This window comes from Saccostrea cucullata, unplaced genomic scaffold, assembly GCF_032062105.1.
Source record: "Saccostrea cucullata isolate Sc308-1 unplaced genomic scaffold, CSIRO_AGI_Scuc_v1 ctg18273, whole genome shotgun sequence".
NCBI classification, from domain to species: Eukaryota; Metazoa; Mollusca; class Bivalvia; order Ostreida; family Ostreidae; genus Saccostrea; species Saccostrea cuccullata.
Window position 1 is genome coordinate 6,645 of NW_026922737.1, and position 9,462 is coordinate 16,106.

Here is a 9,462-nt window from a genome sequence, read left to right on the forward strand (position 1 = left end):
TCTTTATCTGTGAAATTTTTAATAATGCGAGACTTTTGTTTCATCATGAGTGCATTTATGAAACATCTCTACCAATAAATGCTCGGAATCCTTAATACCCTTATCATAGCAATGCTCACCTAATTTTTCTTTCAGCATGAGAAATGTGTCAGATACCTTATCGATAGACCTGCAATAAATAATTGTTTTCTTTGAATTTACCCCATTCTTTTCAATGTGCTCTACTAGCCAGTTTAACTTTTTTCCTAAATCATTTGATGTTGACTTAACAAAATCAATAAAAATATTTGTTCTGTCAGGTGGTCTGAATATTGTGACGGTTTTCTCGTCAAGTTGTAAATATTTTACGATATCACTTTTCACTGATGGGGTGGATGTAGCAGTGAGTGCCAGTAATGGTGTGTTTGGGAAAATACTGCGCAACTCATGAAGCTCTCTGTAATCTTTCCTGAATTCTTCACCCCACTCGGAAATGCAATGGGCTTCGTCAATACACAACAAAGTAAAATTTTTCTGCCATGCGTCGCTTAAAAAAATATCTTTCCAAAAAGGCTTTAACGCCATCTCAGGGGAGGACAGAATGAAATTGAATTTCCCATGCTTGACATCTAAAATAAAATTATAGATTATGTATTAACATGTTTTTTTAAATTATATTATTTTAAAAACTCGTTCGGTTTTATTTCCAGTTTTTAGCTCTACTGGTCAGAGACCAGAAGAGCTTATGCGATAGTAATGCGTCCGGCGTCCGTCCGTCTGTCTGTCTGTCTGTCTGTCTGTAAACAATTTTTCAAAATGCTACTCCTCCTACAGTTTTGGTCTGATTTCAATATAACTTGGCACACAAGTAGACTACACTAAGATACATAATTCTATGCATCCGTTTTTGATTTCCATGAACGGTGTTGCCGTGGTTACTAAAAATAGAAATTTCTGTGAAATGCTTTCAAAATGCTACTCCTCCTACAGTTTTGGTCGGATATCAATATAACTTGGCACACAAGTAGACTACACTAAGATACATAATTCTGTGCATCGGTTTTTGATTTCGATGAATGGTGTTGCCATGGTTACTAAAAATAGAAATTTCTGTGAATTGCTTTCAAAATGCTACTCCTCCTATAGTTTTGGTCCGATTTCAATATAACTTGGCACACAAGTAGACTACACTAAGATACATAATTCTGTGCATTGGTTTTTGATTTTGATGAACGGTGTTGCCATGGTTACTAAAAATAGAAATTTCTGTATAATTCTTTCAAAATGCTACTCCTACAGTTTTGGTCGGATTTCAATATAACTTGGCACACAAGTAGACTACACTAAGATACATAATTCTGTGCATCGGTTTTTTAGCTCTACTGGTCAGAGACCAGAAGAGCTTATGCGATAGTAATGCGTCCGGCGTCCGTCTGTCTGTCTGTCTGTCTGTAAACAATTTTTCAAAATGCTACTTCTCCTACAGATTTGGTCCGATTTCAATATAACTTGGCACACAAGTAGACTACACTAAGATACATAATTCTGTGCATCAGTTTTTGATTTCAATGAACGGTGTTGCCATGGTTACTAAAAATAGAAATTTCTTTGAAATTCTTTCAAAATGCTACTCCTCCTATAGTTTTAGTTCTATTTGAATATAACTTGGCACACAAGTAGACTACACTAAGATACATAATTCTGTGCATCGGTTTTTGATTTCAATGAACGGTGTTGCCGAGGTTACTAAAAATAGAAATTTCTTTGAAATTCTTTCAAAATGCTACTCCTTCTATAGATTTGGTCCAATTTCAATATAACTTGGCACACAAGTAGACTACACTAAGATACATAATTCTGTGCATCGGTTTTTGATTTCGATGAACGGTGTTGCCATGGTTACTAAAAATAGAAATTTCTGTGAAATTCTTTCAAAATGCTACTCCTCCTACAGTTTTGGTTTGATTTCAATATAACTTGGCACACAAGTAGACTACACTAAGATACATAACTCTCTGCATCGGTTTTTGCTTTGATGATTGGCAAGGATCATTTTTCTATGAATTGCTGTTTTAAAAGTTTCAAGTCGCAACTGCTACTTTTCTCTTCCTTTGTTTTAAGTATAAACCAGTAGAGCTACAGTCTCGACAGAGACTTCTGGTTATATTATTATTAATCTTGTACGAGTTGAGTACTCATATCGGACTCTAATCGGACTGCAGACAAATTCCATTTGCTGAAATTCTTAATTTGGTCATCCATCAGCGCTTTAAGCGGCGATATAATTATAGAAACCGACCTCTCAGCTGAGCTTTGTTTTAACATTGTTGGCATGGCCATACATAATGTTTTTCCGAATCCCGTCGGCAGGAAACAAAGGACGTTGTGACCTTCCAAGACTGATGACACACACTGTAACTGTTCTTCTTTTGCTTCAAAACTTATGTCAAAATTAGACTTGATTTCTTCGAATTTACTTCTCAAGGCCTCCATGTTGGTAAAAATCACGTGCTGGTTGCAGGGACTGTAAATCTACATCCGGGTACATCTAATTAAGATGGAGTCGAGCTGCGCAAATTGCCATGAACCATTTAGAAAGAAGAAAAATGATAAAGGCTATTTGAGATATTCTCTGGAAAACAAAATTCCAAATTCGGAATTATGTGCACGGGAAGCACTATCGCAAACATCGTGTATCTCGGTGATGACCCCAATTAGTAAAAAAAGGCAGGGCAGATTTTTATGCCCTGTCTGCTAGGGTAAACTTGTGGAGAGTCAGAGATACCAGAAATCATTAAATGAATTCTGGGGGCGGAATGTTGGAGGTAATTATCTGAACCATATATTCTGATTTTTTAAATATCCTCCCTTTATTGATTGTATTTCAAATGAAAATTAACCCTTTACCTTTAAACCCCCCCCCCCAAAAAAAAAAGCTTGTAATCAATCAAATTAATCATATTAAGCTTATTATACCCCCCGCAAATGAAGTTTGGGGGGGGGGGTATATGGGAATCACCTTGTCCGTCTGTCTGTGCAATCGTGTCCGGTCCATATCTTTCTTACCGAGGGACATTAGAATCTACTACTCCACACAAAGATTGCCCATGACCTAAGGGTGTGTTTTGACCTTGACCCAAGGTCATTTGGGGAACTTCAAGGTCAATGGAAGAAAAATTTCATAATTCATGTTTGATACATATCTTTCTTATGGAAAAACTTACTTCTGAAAAACCCAGGGGGGGGGGTGTATTTTGTCCCGTTTGGACAGTTCTAGTTTGATTTGTCAGAACAATATATAAGTGTGTGAATTATTTCAAGTTGTTGGCTATCAGTACAATGAAATAAACACAGTGTAGTATTTTTTTTCACCCAGATACCTACATTGGTAAAAAGATTACTTCTACAAGTATTTCCGATAAAAATTCATCATTCCCCCCATCAGATAAGCCTATTGTTTTGCCTTCTACAAGCACTCCGAAGGTAGGAGATTTTTAAAACATTTTTTTTCAAGATTTACAATTAGATATTAATAAAATATGACCAGTAATTAAAAGAGGTATTTTTTAATTTCCTTTGTACAGGTTAGTAAACGGAGAAGCTTGTCCAAATCAGCAAGAACACCCAATAAACGGGATCCAATTATTTGCAATGTGAAAAATAAAAAGTATTCTGCGGCCATTAGGGGAATGTATAATGCTACAGCGGGAACAAGACGCCATTTTCAGAATGTTGTGGCTAATTTGGTGCGCAAAGAAATTTCCGCTCTATCAAAAGTAAAGGATTTTCCTCTATGTCAGGAGGCCAGTGTAGCCAATATTTCAAACTTTTCTTGGAATGAAACGTTACAAGCATTTGAAAAAACCGCGCCTCTGACATACAATGTCCTTCGTAGCATTGTTGCTACGAAAAAAAGAAGAGAATACTTTGATACGAGGGAAAGGTATTAATTTGAAGCCCCCAGTTGGATGTGCCCTATCAAATCTACTTCATGCAAAAGCACCACGGAAATATAGCTTCATACCGACAATTTTCTCAATTCAGCTTTGGAGGGGGGGATTAAAAAGAGAAACATTAAAACAATTGTGTCACACTAAAATTTGCCTTGGTTATAAGTTATAAAGGAACTGTTTCCGCGATAGATCGAGTTCGAATGGATTTCGATAGAGGGGCAAGTCGCGCGAGAGAGGAATTGCAAAAGCAGTTATCAGAACCTATTACGGATCACCGTCCTCTAAATGATGATGAACTAGAACTTTTGTTCGCGTTATCGGAAATAATGCCAAACATGGAAGATGAATTGAACTAGTTTTAATTGTAACGGGGACCGTTACAGATGTTCCCCAAACGCTCCCCAACTCCCTTCTTGTTCCATTTTCCTGTAAGACTTTTTTTTAAAAATATGCTCAGTATCAAAAGATTTCATCAAAGAATTATGAAAACTACAATGATATCAACTATATCCCATTTAACGTATTGCACGCGCACGCGCTTGCATGCACATGCAAGATGATCAAGGCATGTTGTTTAAACCATTAATCTATCTTTATATCGTGAGAATCAATCAAAATATCATAAAAATATAAATGTTACCATTTTTCGAATATATTGGTGATTTTACGTATTGCGCATGCGCTCGTGCATGCATGAATGTCCTTGCATTCAAATTTGATAGAAGCATAAAGTAGGAATCAATTATACCTATTCATATTCTGAATTTCATCCCGTTTCGTTGAGAACTTAGAAAGTTACAGACATTTAAAGTTTCAGCCAATCAGATTGCAGCACACGTGCATGCGCATGCTTTTATGACAATTGTAATATATTATAGTATAGATCTTCGTAATGTATGACTATGTTCAAAATTACAAAGGATTATGAAAAAAACAAGAAAGATATTGATACTTTTGTTTCAGCCAATCAGAGCAAAGTGCACGCGCATGCGCGTGAGATCTTGCTATTCTGACCATGTCATCATGTCTATACTACTAATATATTCTCATATTATGAGTTTCAAAGCATTTCATCAAGAAATAGAAAAGTTGCGGCTATATCTATTATAACAGTCATTTCACGTGTTGCACGTGCGCGCTCTTGCAAGCACGTGCGCGAGGAACATGTCATCATGCCTATATAACTAATATATACTTATATTATGAGTTTCAAAGCATATAGTCAAAAATAGAAAAGTTACGGCTATATCTATTATATTGGTCATTTCACGTGTTGCACGTGCACGCTCTTGCAAACACGTGCGCGGAAAATGACCTTGATTCCGCAAACCTACATAACATGTCTACTAACCCTAAAAAGGTTTTACCTACTTCGGGTGAACAGTTTACAAGATCACTCGCGGACAAAATAGTACCCAGGAAGAAGAAGAAAAATAATAATAATAAAAAACAGAGTAAAAACAATATGTTCCCCAACTTCGTTTGGGGAACATAATAATCCTAGTGATGAGAGTGACCAGAATGAAGAAGAGGGTGAAGAGAATTCTGATGAGGATACAGACGACGAATTAGACAATACTGATGAATATATTTCAGAAAGTGAAGACTCGGACGAGAATGAAATTAATATTACAGCATTGGATGTTGATTTGAGTTCAGTGAATGAAGACGAAGTACTCGATGCTACTATTCCTGCCACAAATGAAAGTCATGAATGCTCACACCCGGGGTTTACTTTATGCTGGGACAATGTTGGGAAAAAAATTATAACACGTCACCCTTCGATCGATGCTCAGAATACTTATCTTAATATGGCATTAGGATACATGGCTGTCAATCGTGTTCCTGTCGCTCATTCAGAGTTCACAAGTTCAACAAAAGCGGTGGATTTGGACCCAAAAATATTTGTTCCAAATGAAGAGGATTTCACAGAACTCTATTCAAGAATGGAGGTTATTGTAGAGAGAATTATTTCTTGGTTTCGAGATCATTTGAGCGAGAGCGTTGTAAAGTGCATATTGCATCAACATTCAACAGAGATGAGTTAAAAAAGTTTGATAGTCAATCTAGGGGTGTTTAACGAAAACCCATCTTCTACACAAGGAGCTATTGGCATCTATAACCAATTGTTGCAATATGTTCCATCTGTTGATGAGAAGCTCTACCCTACAGTTGTGTACGGTGATGGTCTCAGTTGTGAGCGAGGGAAGGACGCACAAAAAGCCATGTGCAATGGATTGACGCAAAGAGAGAGACTCGAAGGTTTAGAACCATCGGCCCAAGAATTTCATAAAGAGATGCTCTTATTACAGGACCATTTCAACGAATTTTTCCATGGTTCTAGTGCAGCGGATAAAGGAACTATGTTTTACATTAAAAATGTTTTCAATTTCCGAACTGTGAAAAAGGAAATAGGTAATTGTTTTACCGATGCATGGGAAATGATGTGTTTCACAACTGAAGCTTACGTTTGTTTGCTAGCAATGAACATCCTAGGCATGAGGTCAATTGACGACATACCCAATGGAATTCCCGCAAATGTAGAAGAATATCGGGATTTTTTGAAAACCACAGCGAAGTACGTAGTCGGTACACTTTCGCATAAACTTGATACGGAATTACTATTGACAGATGAGGAAAATAACGAAAGTTTTCAATCAGAGGCAAACAGAAAAAGGGGGAAAAAAGAGGAAACTGTCAAAGAGCGCAAAACAAATAGCACCGGAGGAGAGCGAAGATTTTAAGCTGAATTACAACCGTGCTTTGACTTGGAGAGGCCCCAACCCGATGTGTAGAAGAGACGCTGTCAGAGAGGGTGATGGGGGTGCTATGATGAAGTATTGGAGAATGGATCTTACGCAGTTTTTTGCAAAAGGACATACCAAATACATCATTCTAGCACATCGTCTTCGTTGTGCAACAAATGGTTGGTTATCAGAGAAAATCAAGAAGGAAATAATTTGGAATAGAACCGTCAATTATAGTGGTGGAATAGGAAGAAATTTGCCAATGGATCTAATGAACGAGATGCTTAACAGGTCATACAAAGATATGCTTGAAGGAGCAAAGGGTAGATACACAGAGGAAACAATACAGCGATGTGGCCAAATTGTAGGACCTTTGGGAGAATCCCTTGACAGAGTTTTCGACACATCAATTGTTGAAAATGATGTTTACCGTCATAGAAAAAGGGCACAAAATAGGGATAAGAATGTCTCGAGATTGATTAATATGATGTTGTCAAAAACCCCTTTTCCGAGATCGTTGGTCGCCGATATCGCGCTTACTCTTCATTCAAGCACTCTGAAAACCCAAAATTACCAAAGAAGTTTTTGGGAAAGATTCAACAACTCTCTAAAAAAATCGACAGGTTGAGAGACAGTGTATTGAACAGATAAAAGTGTAGTTTTATTAAAGTGAAAAAAGTATTTCTTGTAATAAAATCATCCAAATAAAATTTCAAAACAAATAGTAAATTTTAAAATATTAATTTCGCTAAGCTACTAGTTTAACTGAGTAGACACTAGTAACAAATTTTATATTTAAAGATGTACATGGATTAAAATGTCTCAAAAATTAGACCCATTGAACACTGGTGGAATGCCCCAGGGTGCTTCTTTTTTTTTTGTTAGGATAGGCCGGATATCCATATATGATGGCGCCCCTTTTGTTTTCTTTTACGGTTGAGAGGGGGGCAAATTACAGTATCTGGAAAAACCAAGGAAAGCCCCCCCCCCTCTCCTTCTAACCACTAAATATTAAATGAGTTTAAACAACGTATTTTAAAATTATTATTATATTATATTAATTTTATATTTTAATTTAATTTATTGGGGGGGGGGCTTGACATAAATTTTTTTAAAAAGAAACGTTTTTTTTCTTCATTTTATAAGTTCAAACTAAGTACCATAATAAAATTAATGATTTTTTCATCTCTCTCTCTCTCTCTCTCTATCAGTACTTTAAAAAAAAGTTTACCAGATTTTATTAATTTTTTTTTTATTTTAGTATACATATAACTGAAATTTTATTTTTGATAAATGTTTTCATTATTTAATTGCATTCCTATCCACTTTTATTCAATTATGTCTTTCTCTTTCTTTAAATGGGGCTTGATGTTCCATACTTTCGTTTTCCCAAAAAGCAATCTGCAATATTTACATGACGTCAATTTCAAACAAATTCTGGTTAAAACTTCAAATAGTGACAATATTAATTAGTTAGCTCTGATGCACTGAAACTAAGGTGGATTTTATTATTTTTGTGGACTGTTTAACCTCATACTAATGCGTAAGTACAATAAAATAGCTTAATAACTATTTATTTCACGTTTTTATGTTCCGCCCTGAATCTCAGGCGGAACGGGCTCGTAAGAAAATGGCCTTTGGATGTAAGAGTCCGAGGTATATAAGGAGCGAAGGGACGTTAACCGAGGCTCTTACTTGTAGGAGTAGGCACTCTGGTTAAAATAGCTTTATGTTATCTTGAAGAGTATGTCCATTGCTATTCACATCGGTATTTTTTGTCATCATGTGACCTTCAAGAGTCATATGGGCTACTAAGAAATAAAATGTCAAATTTAACTAAAATGTTCAAGGGCAAGGTAAACAATATTAAAATTATCTGCACAGTGTTTTAGATTGCCCCTATGTATCTATTCTTTCTTAAAAGTGATGCTCATTCAGTTAGTTTTCCGATATATTTAAGTTTATATTTAGATAAATCAGACAGTAGTTTAGAAACCAGAAGTCTCTGTCGAGACTGAAGCTCTACTGGATTGTACTTATAGCACAGGAAGAGAAAAGTTCTTAAGCAGTTGGGAATTGAACCTTTACCACAGCAATAAAAAGAATACTATTGTTTGCGGCTAATTGTATTCGGCGCGTCTGCGCGCTCGCGCAACAGATTTTCTTTATTAAATTTATCGCTTATACAGCATCGGGCTCGACATCCTTTACTAATCAAAGAACTGAAAGTACTGATAGGTGTTGATTTTAATGACGGTTTCAATAAAAATTAATGTTTCACACTTTGTTCGCAACTTTTTCACGTTATGTTCATTTATGATCCATGAAGAAGTTTGTTAGAATTAAATAAAAAAAAAAAATACAATTATACAGAGTCAAAAGGGTAAAGTTTGTTTTGATCTCACCATAACCTAGAATGATATGCCAAAAAGTGTAAGACTTTTTCTCTGTTCAATTTTTAAAAATAAATTAATAAGGTATTTTTCTGACCAAAAGTTTGTTTAAACGGGCTATTGATAGCAGTCATTTTTGCAACCAAAGTTTCTCCCCATCCTCAGACCTCTAATAAAGACAAGTTAATTCTTAGTAGTGCTCAATCTCCCATATGCAGAGTTGTCGTTCGTTCCTCTCTCAAGCCACCTCTGGTGAATGTATGAGCCGATGATAAAGAGTGAGTAGTACTATTGTTTTAAAACGTAACAAGGAATATTTTTTAAACACTGATACAAATGTATGGCAGCTTGTAGCCATGAAAATCAAGTCTTTAAAAAGGAGTTTAAACA

The 9,462-nt window shown here is 35.9% G+C and overlaps 1 long non-coding RNA gene across 1 annotated transcript; it reads left to right on the top strand.

Annotated features, from left to right (window-relative positions):
* Positions 1-2,140: 2,140 nt before the first annotated feature.
* On the top strand, positions 2,141-4,278 carry LOC134262305 (uncharacterized). The gene is made up of 3 exons (XR_009990995.1): positions 2,141-2,804; positions 3,356-3,462; positions 3,564-4,278. It is a non-coding gene; the product is annotated as an uncharacterized LOC134262305 (long non-coding RNA).
* The last annotated feature ends 5,184 nt before the right edge of the window (positions 4,279-9,462 follow it).